We start from the raw sequence: 14,460 nt of genomic DNA on the forward strand, positions 1-14,460 counted from the left end.
GGGGAGGATTTGGCTTGACATGTTCAGGCTCTTGGAAGGTCCTTAACGCCATGGTGTTCTCTGGGTACTTTCTGGCCATTAATTATTCTTTACCAACCCCATGGAGACTCATGGTGTGATTCATTCCTTTACTTGCAGTCATGCAGCACGTATGAAATGCTGGTGTGAACCATGTGTTGAAAGAAGGGAGGAGAACCAATGTTCACTAACTAGTTAACTGCGTTCTGGGGCTCTATGCTGTGTCTGCATAATCTCATCAGCAAAGATGAGTTGGCTCTTCTCCCCATTTTTCAGATGAGGAAAGTCGAGTCCAAAACTGGGAATGTAACTTGTCCAAGTGGTAGATGAGCTGGCATTTTGGATACTGGCTTTCCTGCTGGGTGGCCTTTGAGGGAAGAAGTTAAATGACTTCAGCAGGATTAGTTTGTCCGAGCTGGAGAGGGTGAGAGAAGCCCCCTCGGGGCGTAGGTGGAGGATGGTGGAAGAGTTTCTTTTCTGGGCAGAAGTTTTTTGACTGAGTCAAAAGCATTTCTCTGAAAGACCAGGGTGGATGGAAGAAACACTGACAGCCCCTTGGTCCTCCCAAATGACAACACATAGGGAGTGATGTGGCTCCCATGAGAGCCCCCCCATCTAGACTGCTGAGCTCTGGAGCCCCTAGAGCTGGAATATTCCTCCCTGCATCTTCCTGGTGCCCTTTGCGACAGATGGAGAGGGGGTGTGCGAGAGGAAGGGAGTCTAAAAGTGTTGTACGGATCCCACACGCGCTCGCTCGCTGCTTCCAATGGCTCCGTGCGACAGGTTATTTTCTTATTTGTAGTCTTGGACTGACGGAAGGTTTCCCCCCTCCCTCTCTCTTTTTAAATGTGCTCAGCTTTCTGGCCTGTCAACACAACTCAGATCATGTCACTCCCCAGCTCAAAACTGTTGAGTAGGTCCAAGTTTTCTTTAAAAAACAAAAAGCTGCAGCGAGGCCTGGGCTTCCTCGCTGACAGGCCTGATTTCCAACCACGCGTGTTCCTACTAGCTGACCTCCTGAGATGTTGTGAGATAACTGGACTTCATCCCTGCAGGCCAGAGCTTTGCTGCTGGCTACCCAAGCACACGAGCACCTAAAAGGCCCTGAGAAGTCCCGCATGGTAGAATCCCAAGTTGAAGCACGTTTATTCCAGTGTTCCCTGAACATATGAACAAGAGGCGTTTGATTTGTAGACCGCCCATTAACATGCAGCCTAACCCAGTTTGGTAAACACTTTTGTACAAATCCATGCCCTCAGCTCAACTCTCAGCCCTGAACCTGCACCCTTGCTGTTCCTGACAGCCGAAATGCCCTTCCTATACCTCCTTGTCTTCCTGTGTCCACGTCCTATGCATCCTTCAAGGTTCAGCCTAATTCTTCCTGCTCCAAGGGACTTCTTCCTCCTCCAAGCCTTCCCCCAAGGATTTTATCCGCCCCTTGTCTGAGGCTACTTTTTACTTCCTCCTTGTTTTTTCACTGTATGCGTGTACCTTCACCCTCACACCTGGATCTGCAACCTTAGCGACTGTTTAGCTTGTCCACGTGGAGACGCAACCTAGCCTCGTGCTAAGATGGCCCTAAGACCCCTGGGTGCCAGTCACAGCCCTGCTGCTTGCTTGGCTGAGCTTCTCTGTGTCTCATGGGGTCATCTGTAAAGGGGGATTGCATTAACACCTCTGTTTCATGGATTAGGTCCATTAATGCTTGTATAAGGCCTGAAGCCATGCCTAGTGCGTAGCAGGCTCTAGCTGCGTATTAGCCAGTGTTGTAATCTTCATTGTTTTGTTCTGCTTTGATTTCCTCATCTGTAAAATTGGGGCTGACTTTTGTAAAGCATTTAACACAGCTCCTTGCACATAGTAGGAACTCAAAGAACAACGAAAGCTGTCAAGTGAGCGAATGTCCTTCAGCCCGATGCTTTCCCCCGTAGCTATCATGCTGTTGGGGGATGAACAAATTGAGCAGAAACCCAGGCGAGTCTGGTGTGATTTCATCGCCTGTTGCCGGCTCTGAGCGCTGTGGGCACAGCCTGCCTCTAGGTGTCTCTGTCTGAATCCACAGGTCTGGAATGGTGGATTCCCAGACCTGGAAAGCCGCAGGGGGGCTGAGAGAGCCTCTGTGCTTTCATCCAGTGCCTCATTGTGCAGCCGAGAAAACAGAGAAAGGGATTGGCCGCGCTCACGCAGGGGATCCATGGCAAGGCCTGGGTGGGACGCCAAGCCTCCTGTGGAAAAGGCCAAGGCTTTTTAAAACTAGGCTCTTGCTGGAAGTTTCCACTGTTCAAGCCAGAGATCTGACAGGATCCTGAATTTCGTGGGAAAAATACTAAAGTAATAATAATAGGAACCACGTGGGTTTTCTGCTTACTGGGCTTGGCACTTGGAGTGGGTGATCCAGTGGTACTCACAGCTACCCTGGGCGGTGTGCACCATCACCATCGGACCCCGGGGGGAAGCCGAGGCTCAGAGAGGTGAAGCGACTTGCCCAAGGCCACACAGTAAGTGTCAGAGGCGGATGACTGCTCAGATCAGCCTAGTCGCAGAGCCTATGTTGTTAACTATTGTGCCATCCCTTTGACATCACTTAGCCTTGCTTGACAGGTAGGGAAACTGAGGCCTGGGGATGCTGTCATCCTGTTCTCTTGGTGCTCCTCTCATATTTCTGTCGATCAGCGTATCCTCCCAGGAGGTGGGGACAGCAGGTGTCCCCAAGATGTGTTTCCGTCCCCATACTGGAGAAGGAAGCATCTATTTTCACAGCTGAACCTGCTTTCCTGTTAACTTCTGGCATCCCTCGGGCTGGGCTTCTGAGGGAGCCCTCCGAGAGATGGATTTTCCCTGCCAGGTGTCTTGCCAGGCCCTCGGTCCAGAGAGATGCAAAGCAGCTGAGGTGGAAGTCGGAAGTCATGGAGAATTGGTTCTTTGTGTCTGTTAGATTTCCTGGCACATCTGTCTGGGGGCGCAGGGTGTTAGATGGCTGCTGATTAACGCCAGGAGCCCAAGGAGATCAGGTGCTTGGATCAGGAGGGAGATTGCAAGTCGGGGTGAGCGATGGCCCGCCTAGGCAGGAGGGACAGCCGAAGTGGGGGGGGGGTGGCGCTGCCAGGGCCACCCTTCTCTACTGCCCCATTCTTCAGGCTGCCTGTCAGCGCACAATGTGCTTGGCACACTCTGAGCCGTGAACACATGTTTTCTCTTCCTTATCTTTTTATTTTGGAAAATTTCAAACATATGCAAAGTAAGAATGATGTAACAAACCCCAGCTTCGACACTGATCCACTGTCTACCATTCTCGGGGAACATCGTAAAGCAAATGCCACTCTGATGTGCACCCCTTCGTGTGCACTGTGGTCTGATTTTTCCAACAAGCCAAAAAGCATGGAGCCCTTCATCCCCACTTTACAGATTGGAAACTGAGGCTTCTTGAAACCAGATTGGGTTCACCTCAGGGCCAAAGAGCAAGTGAGAGTTGAAGCTGGGATCCAAGCCTTGGTTTACTCTTAACCACTTTGTGGTTGTTATTAGTGTCATTTTAATCATAAATATTCATTCAACAAATATTTTTTAGCATCCACCATGTGCCAAGGGTAGCCCTAGGTGTTAGGGGGATACGAACACGAACAAAACACAAGAACACCTGCTGTAATGGAGCTGATGTTCCAGTGAGGAAGAAGAAACACACCCAAGTAAACAAATCGTGTCAGGTAGACACAAGTGCCGGGAAGAAAACTAAAGCAGGACAGCAGGACGAGGAAATAGACAAGGTGGGGTGGGGACAGACCTGGATAAAACTGAGGGAACAGCCACGGGAATATCAAGGGAAGAGCCTTCCATGCAGGAGGAGCAGCATGTGCAAAGGCCCTGAGGCAGCAATGAGCTTGCTGTGTTCCAGGAACAGCAAGGAAGCCAGTGTGCCTGGAGTAAAAGGAGACAGGGGTGGGGGAGTTAGCGGAGGTCAGGGCCAGACCAAGTAGGATCTGGTGTGTCGAGCACCTGACATTGAACATGCCTGGCCATGTGACAGGATCACTATACATTATCATATTTAATTCTCACCACTGTTCCGGGAGATGGGAATAATTATTATACCCATTAGACAGGAGAAGAATCTGAGATTCAGAGAGGTAAGGTGACTTGCATAAGGCCACATGGCTTTTAAGTACAGAGCTAGGATTTGAGCCTGGACCCTGACTGTGGCAGCATCCCCATCACCACTGTCCACGTCCACCCTTGCCTCCTTCAGTCCCTTCACCCATAGCAGCTGCAGTGAATCAAGTCATCTTTCCTCCTGCTCCAAACCTTCCCGAGGTTCCCACAACCCTTAGAATATAATCAAAGTCCTTACCATATGGCACTTTCTGGACCACATCTCTCTGTCCAACCTCATCTCTTACCACACTCTCCTTCTTCCATGCGCTTCAGCCTTTGTTCTGGCCTCTCTGCACCAGCTGCCTCCTCACCTCAGGGCCTTTGCACATGCTGTCCTCTCCTACTGGAGCACCTTCCCCGGCCTTCAGGTTTGGGCTGCTGTCTCACATCCTCAGAGGCTTCCTAACCAACCCCCTCGGAAAGAGGTTCCCCTCATGATTCTCAATCATTGCACCAAATTTGTTTGTGTCCTAGTGCTCCTACGTATTTCTGTATGTATTTGTTTCATTATTTCAGCCCTGCCCCACCCCACTAGGATATAAGCTACATAAAAGTAGCGACTATGTTTAGGTTATTCACTGCTGGGCTTCCCAGGACCTTAGCACGGGGCTTGGCACACAGCAGGTGGATTCATGCATATTGGTTGAATGAAGGAACAAGGTTGGTACTACAATCCCTCTTTTAAAGAGGAGGCTCAGAGCTATGAAGTTGCACAGGCAAAGCTTGTGTCCTAAATACCACATGGTGCCACCTCTGTGGCCGGGGCTGAGACCTTTCCCCAGATCCCCGCCCATTGTGCTGTCACGGGGGCCCTAAAACATCAGGAAGCACAAAGATGTCAGTGCCAGGTGGGGTGCGGGGAGGCGGCCGAGAAACCCCAGAGTTTGTACTTAAAATTCCGGCTACACGAAACTGCTTGCCCTGCTTTAGACACCGTGATGAATGAGCAGGCGCTGCAAACTGTGAGACGTGACACAATTAGTGCTGCACCCTTGGCCGGGGGTCAGCCGCCCCCCAGGGGTCGCCGTTGCACGAGGCGTCCGGTGCAGACGGTTAGGGTGGACAGAGGTGGAGTCAGACCACTCAGCAGCCCCGCGGCCTTGCCCACGTGGTTGTGCTCCCCGAGCCTCATCTGGTCGCCTGTGAAATGGGCGGCCACGGCCTGTCTTGCTGGGTGCCCGCGGAGGCTCGGTGAGGCCTGTCGTGCTCTGGGCAGTGTCGGTGCTCATTAGCCATCGTTACTGTTCCTGTTATTACTGTGTTGTCATCGTTTTATGGTTTGGGGCTGGGAGAAGCAGGTGGAGGCCCCACTGTGTCATTTACCAGCGGGGAGATCTGAAACCCACTACTCTGCCACTTTCTGCCTCAGTTTCCCCTGCTGTGAAGCGGAGGCTCGGTTTGGTTGCTCTCCGGCAGGTCCCTTCTAGCTGTGGGGCTCCCGCCTGGGTGCCCGTCTTGCCCTTGGTCTTGGCGGTTCCCCACGCTCCTTCTCTGGCAGGAGAGGCCGCGGAGGGAGCACTGGCTTCGGGGCACACGCCTGAGAGGGAACGCGGCCCGTGCTGCCGTGGGCTCTGCAGCAGGTGTCTGCCCCACTGTGAGCCTCGGTGTCCCCATCTGCAAAATGGAAACACTACTGCCGTTTCCTCCCACAGGGGAACTGTTGAGGGTTAAGGGAACTAAGAGCCGTGAAAAGTGCTTTTTCGAGCTGCAAAAAGCTCTATAAAAGGAGTCAGTGAATAGTGTCAGCTTGGGGAAAAATCCCTTCAGTCCGGAGACTGTCTGCTGTCGGCAGCAGAGTGTGCTCAAACGTTGGCAAACGCCGTTTAATAAATGTGTGTCGCTTTTAAGGGGGCCTTTATCTCGGCTGGGAAAATGTGTACGCATCCTTGGCAGCCTGAGCTTCCAGCAGGGAGACACGATCGCACGTGGTGGCTGCGGGCTCCGGTGTTTGAATCCCACCCCTGCCACTTACCTGCCTCTCTGGGCTCAGCTTCCTCATCTGTAGGAAGGGGCTGGTGACAGCAGCAGTTGCTGGGCTGGGCCGTCGTGAGGGCGAAATGAGAGCTTCTCGGTATCTGGCCTGATCCGTGCACTGCACCCGTGAAAGCCCGGCCATGCAGCACCAGGACCTGTCTCGAGGGAATGGCTGGCGCCTGGAGGTTGGGAGGACATCACCTGGCTTCTCAGCCTCTCTAGCCCTCACGGCAGGCCTCAGTTTCTTCCTCTGTAAAATGGGAAGGTGGGAAGAAGTTCCTTAGGCTGTCGAGGCACCAAGCCCACAGATGGTGGGTGTCGTCACTGTCCTCTGCCTGCTCTCCCAGCCTCTTCTGGTCCCTGAGGCCTGTTAAGTAGAAAGGGTGTTCAGAGTACACATAGACTGACAGTTCTTTCCTTGCTACTCTGCGGACAGGGTCACATGGCAGGCATCGCTTCATCACCTCCAGGTTCCGTCTAAACCCAGAAAATGCTCTTCAGGGCCTCTGGCCGTCCCTGTGTCCTTGCCAGCAGTGTGCTGTGCCCCTTACAAGTCCCATTCTGGAGTGGCCTCGTGCACGTGTGGATGCTGGTGCAGAGCTGGTTCTGCCTCGGAGAGAATCCCGAACCGCTCAGGCTTAAGGACGTGATCATCTGTCACCCCCTTCATCTTAAATACTCGGCTGCGTGGTGACAGCTGCCCTGCACTGAGTACTGACTCCGTGCCAGGCTCGTCAGCCCATTTCATCCTCAGAACAACCTTGGCATCGTTATCATTATCCTCATTCCCAGTCTAAAAAGGAGGAGCCAGAGTCCAGAGGGCCTAAGACATTTCCTGGAGTCTCATGGGTAGCAGAGTTGGAATCAAAATCAAAATATACCTTCGACAAGCCTGGGGAACAAAATTCAGTCCCTGCTCTCAAAGGACTTATAAGTTAGTCTAGGGCAGGGAGAGGGACACTAAAAAAGTTGAGAAGAAAATGCACAGTATGTCAAGTGGAGGGGATATATAGGAAAATAAAGCTGAGCAAGGGACATCAGGGGGCACAATGTTCTAGACCAGGTGTCCAGGGGAGGCCTCTCAGATAGGCCTGAAGGAGGCGAGGGAGCCAGATCTGTAGATGTCCAGGGGACGAGAGTGTCCGGCAGAGCAATGGCAAGTGGCCCTGTGGGGAACGGATTAAGGAAGAGCAAAGCCATAGAGCCCCGGGGCCACCGTAAGGATTCTGGGTCTCACTCTTGAGTGCAATGGGGGCCTCGGGGGTGTTTTGAACAAAGGAGGGATGTCACCTGACAGGTTTTAGAGGTTCCTCTGGCTGCAGGGGGTGGGGCAGGTTGCAGAGAGGGGAGGCGGAGGCAAGGAGGCCAGTGTGGAAGCTGCAGGATCCAGGTGAGGGGCGTTGGGGCAGTGGAGGTGGTGAGAGGGGGTCAGAGTCTGGCCAGACCTTGGAAGTTGAGCCGGCAGGATCCACTAACAGACAGGCTGAGGGCAGGGGAGAAAGAGGAGTCGAGGAAACAGTCCAGCACTCCTGACCACTGAGCACTGACCTTGGGGAGGGAGAGGGTTGCATCTCCTGTTTCCGGGGGAGGAAATAGAGGCTTAGAGGAAAGTGACTCTGCCAAGTCACCCTGCTCGGGATTGAGACACACAGGTCCTCTGGCCCCAGAGCCCGAGCTCTGGGCTATCTTGGCACTTTGGGAGTTTACCTGCTCGGGGGTTGGCGGGGAGGCCCTAGGTCTGTCCTTTCCCTGCGAGGATGCGGCACAGCGCCCGGTTCTGTGAGTGGCCTGGAGTGGGGGTGAAGGAGAGAGCACCCAAGCCTTCTGAGCCCAGCCCCCAGCTCATTTACCAGACCGCTGGGTCCACATTCTCACCGGCTGCAGGGCAGGTAGCAGTACAGCAGTATCCACCACGGCACCTAGGTCAGCTCCGCCCGGTGGGTTTGTCCGGTGATGCCTGCTGAATGCTCCCAGTGGTGGCCTGCTGGGAAATGGGCAGCCAAAGCCATCTTTCAGGGTGCTAGGGTAGCCCAGTCCCAGGCAAGCCCCATCCCAGCTTGCTTACAGCCAATGACTGTGTTCCAAGGACTCTCCCCTGGTCCCAAGATTGTGCAGGGCCCTTTGTCTCACCTCTGTGTCTTTGCTCATGTAGTAGTTCCCTCCTTCTGGAATGCCTTCCTTCACCCCAGCTTCTGCCAGTCTTCAGGGGCCACCACCTTCAGGAAGTCTTTCTGGATTTCACCCTCTTTTAAGATGTCATCCCAAACCTCTTGCAACACCAGTCACCCTGTGTGTGGTCATTGCCTGTGTCTAGGACTGCCCCACAGACTACGACATTCTCAAGGGCAGAGGCCTGTCTTACTCAGTTCTGTGTTCCGTGGCATCTGAGACAGGGCCTGGAAGCAGAGTAAGGTTTGAGAGGGCAGGAGTAAATCATTCTGACTCCAGAGGGAAGTCACTATCTAGCCACAGCTGTTGAGCCCCGAGCTCCCCGCTTGGGAACTGTGAGTCCATGCAGCCATCCAGTGGTACAGTCCCCTCCATGAATCCAGCCCTGGGTACCTCCTGCCTCCGTGCCTGGGGTCGTGAGCTCCAGCAGGGCAGTTCTGGGCTGGCGTGTCCCCCGCTGTGCCCCGTGGCTAACACATAGTAAATAGGTGCTCCGGAAAGGTTAGCACCTCCTATCAAGGGCGGGAGGCTGGTCCAGGTGCCATGCAGGGCCTTGCCCACCAGGAGCCCATGGTAGACTGGAGGGAAGAGTCTCTCCTACCCCTCCTCCTCCTCTCACCACTCTGTGCATGGAAACTCACATGGCAGCCGCATCCGTGCCAGGCGCATTTCCAGCTGGGCACACTCCCGGACACCGGGGTAAGGACACACAGGGTGCACACGGTGGTCCCCACACGTAGCTGTCTGCTCCGTGTCAGTGCACACCCCCTCACGGTCACACTCACACGTACATCCCTCTGTTGCACATGTGCCCACCCTGCATACACCCACTACACACACACACACACACACACACACACACACACACACACACACACACACACGTGCGTGCTGCTCCTGCATCACCCTCCCACCTTCCCACATACGCCCCAGCCACCCACAGTGCAGACGCTCCTGCTGCTGTACACAGTTCACACCCCGCACCCATGTTCACTACCCCCCGTTCAGACTCACTCCTGTGCTGCTCTCTGACGTGTTCCTGCACACGCACTGTCTCTTTTTCATGCTCACACGTGCACACAGCCCCTTGCTCCTTACCAGGTGCCCATGTGTGTGCAGATGCATGTGTATTCTACACATCCACGCGTGTATGTACACACTGCTCTTTCACTCTTGTGTGTGTATGTAGTCTTTCATGCACACTCAGCACATTCATGTTCACATGTTTTGTGCACTCTTGCATGATGTCCTGTCTGTGTGCTTTCTGCACACTCTAGCATACTCGTTTGTGTATCCATTTGCACACTCGGGTACTACGTACTCTTGCACATAGCATTAAATCACAACCCGGAAGACACTGGGGGCAGCACCTGATGAGGAGCTACTGCACTGTGGAGTGATGAACTGCAGCCCCCTGAGGATGGCAAATAATGATCATGGTTAGGGAAGGGGAGCAAGTGTCATTGCAGCCACCTTAGAATGCTCAGCCCCGGGCGGGCACTGCCAGAGCTCTAGCCAGAGCCTCCCAGGCCCCGGGGCTCCTTCAGTTCGTGAGACCAGAGGGGTGGCCTCCGGCTTGTCCCTACATCTCCTGCTCTGGTGGCCGACTGTTTCGGGGGGACAGGCAAGCTCCCATGCAATGGCAGTGAGCACCCTCCTGGGTGAGTCTGGCTCTTGGGAAATGTACTTGTCAGCTTCGTTCTATCCACGCGGATGAGACGGGCCCCTGGAGGACTCACGCCCAGGGATCGCCGTGGCCCTGCCTCCCTCCCCGCAAGCTTCGTTTCTAACTTGATTTGTTTTTTCCATTAGAAAAGCATCTATGCTTAGTTTTTCACTTCTTATGAAAATCGTTTTCATCTTTTCTTAATCTCAAAAGCCACACATGAACATTCTTTTTAAAAAGCGAATATATTTTTCTAAGCCCATTGGTCTGTTCTCAGCCCCCATCTAACTACATCTCTCAGTGGCATTTGACGCAGCTGGTCACACCCTCCTGGGCCAATTCAAGGAACAGAAAGGAGACAGTGGGGGCAGCAGGTCAGGGAGGGTCAGAGATGGGGTCAGAGACACCAGCAGGAGCCACTTGCCTAGGGGCTTGTGTTCATTCCAAATGTAAGCATTTGAGTGATTTCTTCAAAGTCTGTGTCCACCCCTAGTGTGCAGACTCCAGGAGGCCAGGGACACGCCATTCCACAGGGCTTAGCCCAGGGCCTGGCACACGGGAGGATCCAGTAGTTCATCACTGACCACCCAGTGCTGTGGGCTCCCCTTGTCCTGTGGACACGAGTTCCTCTTACAACAAAGGCACAGTTACCACCTTACCACCCACCGTGCTGACTCCTCCCCTTAGAAAACTTATTCATGTGTTGTTTTATTACTTTCACTTTTTTCCAAAAGCAATAAATGTTCACTGCAAAAAGACTTCAATATATGCAATGTATTACTTATTATTATATAAAGTAATAAGAAAACATGCCCTCCCCATCCCACCCCAGCCCCAATTCCCAGATGTGAGACACCACAACATTGTAGTGTTTGTCTTATCATCTTAGACCTTTTTCTCTAGACATGCAATTGGTCAGTCAGTCAGCAAATATTTATTGAGCATCTATTCTGTGCCAAGCACAGTATCAGCAGCTGGGGAAATAGCAGTGAACAAAACAGACAAAAATCCCTGGAGGGGAGGGTCATTCAAATCATAGACACATATGTAACATACATATTACATGTATCAGTTTATTTAAACTAAATGAGATACTGCACATATTCTTTAGTTTTCATCCAGTTTAGAGAATCTGAAAAATACCCAAAGTAGAAGGGAAAAAAAAAAAAGAGAAAAACCCATCAGTTTTAAATTCATGATCCAAAAAGAGTTGCATTTTATGGCTTTGGATAGTACCTTGCAGTTGCTTATATATAGTTTTATTTTACAAAGTATGATCATACCGAAAAGGACAGTTTTTCCTTCATCTTTTTTTCTTATACAAATAATGCAAACAAAACATAAACAAAAGCAAAATTCTATGTAGAGCTACCGATCAAAATTAATCATTGCTAATCCTTAATGCCACTTATTTTTCCCCCAAAAACTGGAAGTTTGGGATCACACTGAATCTATCACTGGGCAACTGACTCTGATCTTGTAACGTATTTCCATTGTAATTCCACACCATCGCTTCCATAGCTGTAGACTTGACCATCAAGTAGATTTACCATAATGAGGTCAACCCATCTCCTTTCCTTGGATTTTAGGATATCTTCAATTTCTCATTTTTATAAGAACACTTAGATGGATAAAGCACAATGTTTGCATATATCCTTAGTTACCTGAAGGTATGATTTCACATTGTTTTTCTTCAGTTATATTTTAACTGCATCAAAATGTTGATTGCCATTACCTTTGATGATATTTTATGAGATTATTGCTTTGTTTTTATACTTTTTTGTTTTCTCTAAATGCCTTGCAATGAACAGGTTTTATTTGCATAACCACGATATTATTTAAAATTACATCATGCAAATTTCTATATTGCCACGGTTTTTATGATAATGGCTTGTTATGGCTGCCTGTAATTCCATGTGGGGGATAGGCCGTAATTCACTTAACCATCCCCTCTCATCGGCCATTTGGGTTTCTTTCCAACTTTTGAGAGATCATTATGCAGGAAACTCACTCCATATCTGGGGTTATGTCCTCATGGAACAGCCCAGCAAAGGCTGGTGAACAGATTTCACACCTTTGGTTCATCCTGCCAAACTGCTTTCCCGAAAGGATGTTCCAATTTCCACTCCCACCAGCAGTGCGTGGGAATAGCTGCCCAGCCGCCCTCCTCTTGCAGAGACAGTCCAGGCCCCTGGACAGCCTCGCTGTGCCAGGAAGGAAAGAGAGGGGAGGGAGTGGTTTGGTCAGCAATGCCAGCGCGATGACCCCCGGCCCAGAACTGCAGGAGTGATTTTTAACGAGCCCGTTTCCCAGAACAGAACCTGCCGAGAAGAAGAAAAGCAAGCAAGCGAGAAAAAAAGTCTCTGCTGGAAAAAACACACACATACACAGATTAAAATAATATTTGGCACTTACGTCGCACTTTTAAAATTCTTCAAACGCTTTATAAACACTAGCTAATTAATTAAGCTGCCTAAATCTGGCTGCACTTGGTGGAGAGAGCTTGAGAGGAGCTAAAAAAAAAAATGGGGGAGCCAGCCCTACACAACTCCAGATTTTATTGTCGCCTGCCCGGGGTGTGATTACAGGCCTCCGGCTGCACCACAAGAATAGCCCTGCTTCAACATGCCACACGCCTGACTCTGCAGCCTCTCCCGCCTCGCCTCCCTCCCCGACTGCTGACTCACGCACAGCCCTGGGTGGCGGTATTGGTGAGGATGAGAAGCTGCCACTGGGCTCTGTCCCCAGCTCCGGGCCTGCACCCTCTCCTGGACATGCCAGTATTAGCTCCATTTAACAGACGGACAAAGAGACTCAGAGAGGACATTTGCCCAGGGTCATGGAGCAAATAAAATCCTTCCTTCCTTCATTGGTTAATGCATTTGTTCAGCACGTGTTAATATTTACGGAGGCGCCTGTGTGTGCCCCACACTGTTCCAGGCAGGAGGTTAGAAACAGTCCCTTGTGGATCCTACATCCTTACTAGGAAGATGACGACCCAGAGAAAATCAAATATATAAATAACACAGCTAGGTGACACTAATAGGGATAGGACTGAAATTTAAGCAGCGCCACGGTCCTTGGGACTGTGGTGAGGGTGGACACTGGAACCCCACTTTATGGATGGTAGAATGGGGGCCCTGGGAGGGTGGGGAGCCGCACTGTTGTCCAGGGTTGTGCTTCCCCCAGGTGGCATTTCCAGTTCGTCCAGTCTCCCATGCTGAAATGCAGACCCATCGGGAATGTTCCTAGCTCAGCGCTGCTGGTGCTGCCTTTGGTGCCCCAGGGTGGCCACGTTGCCTCCAGGGCCTCTCACATACCTGGCCACCCGCCCACCCCTGTCAGCCTGGCTGACGCTGGCTGAGCCCCTGCCCCCGTGGGCTCTGGTTTCTTCCTATGCCATGAAGGTCAGGGATGCTGCAGCTGGCACTCTGAGACTCCACTCACCTGCCATGAGAACCGGGCCCCAAGGGTGACCCCTGGCCGGAGTCAGAGCTGGGTGAGGCTGGGAAGGGGGAAGAGGCAGGGCAATGGGAAGATGGCCCTGGGCCTGCCACGGTGAGGGCAGACTGGGGTCTGTGAACCTCTCATTCCTTGGATACCCCGCCTCTGCCAGCAGGGTGGTGCCAGGCCACAGGCTGGTGGGCAAATTCATGGGGTTTCTCTTCCTGCCCAGCCAGAGCTGGAGGGGCTGCTCAGGGCATCTGCTGCAGCCCTGCCTGATGTACAAGGCAAAGCTGGCCCAGGTCAGGGTGGGACACGGTCACACCGAGGGTCAGTGGAGAGCCCATCTGGGGCGCCTGTGTACCAGGCTGCCGCCCCTCTTGTCTCTGCCTGCCTCACCCTGCCCTCCCCAGCTGTGTCTCACTCTCTGACTCCATCTCTGTCTCTCTCTGTGTGTATGTGTTTCTCTGACGTCTTTATGATCTGTCTTTCTTTTTTTGTCCCCTGTACCTCTGCCGTGTTCAGATCTGGGCGCTGGCTGCCTTGCTCTGACTGTTCTCACTCAGCCCCGAGCATCTGCAGCGCATCTCACGGCAGCCTCGCCCTGCCCGTCCTCTTCCTGGCTGTGCCCTCCCTCCACCCCCAGGCTCGCTCCCCGGGGTCCCTGTCTCATGTGCCCCTGTGGTCTCCGATTTGGGGCTTGGGCCCCTCCCCACGGCCGACCTCTAGGACTCCTTCCAGCTGCCCGGCCAGGAGCCCCTGAGGCCTGGGCTGGGTCCACCCTGTGTGTCCCCATCACCCAGTGGGGGCCTGGCCCAGAGGGGCATCAGCGAGGGTGGATGGGAGTGAAGTTTGGGCAAGAGCCCCTTCCGCGTTTATTCATTATTTATGTAACAACAACAGCTCCCTGTCCCCAGCTCCATACGTGTGATCGTGTTTTCTTTTCAGAACAAAGCAGAGGCCTACGGGTGTTCTGCCCATCTTGCAGATAAGGAAATAGCAAGGCAGGTTCCAACCAAGTTCGATGACTCCAAAGACCA

At 52.4% G+C, this 14,460-nt stretch overlaps 1 protein-coding gene across 2 annotated transcripts in view; it reads left to right on the top strand.

The window, feature by feature from the left end:
• LOC123622514 (tyrosine-protein phosphatase non-receptor type substrate 1-like) overlaps positions 1 to 14,460 on the top strand; it is a 43,047-nt gene that overhangs the window by 4,085 nt on the left and 24,502 nt on the right. The gene's annotated exons all lie outside the window — the stretch shown is intronic.

Source organism: Lemur catta, chromosome 17, assembly GCF_020740605.2.
Source record: "Lemur catta isolate mLemCat1 chromosome 17, mLemCat1.pri, whole genome shotgun sequence".
Taxonomy (NCBI): Eukaryota; Metazoa; Chordata; class Mammalia; order Primates; family Lemuridae; genus Lemur; species Lemur catta.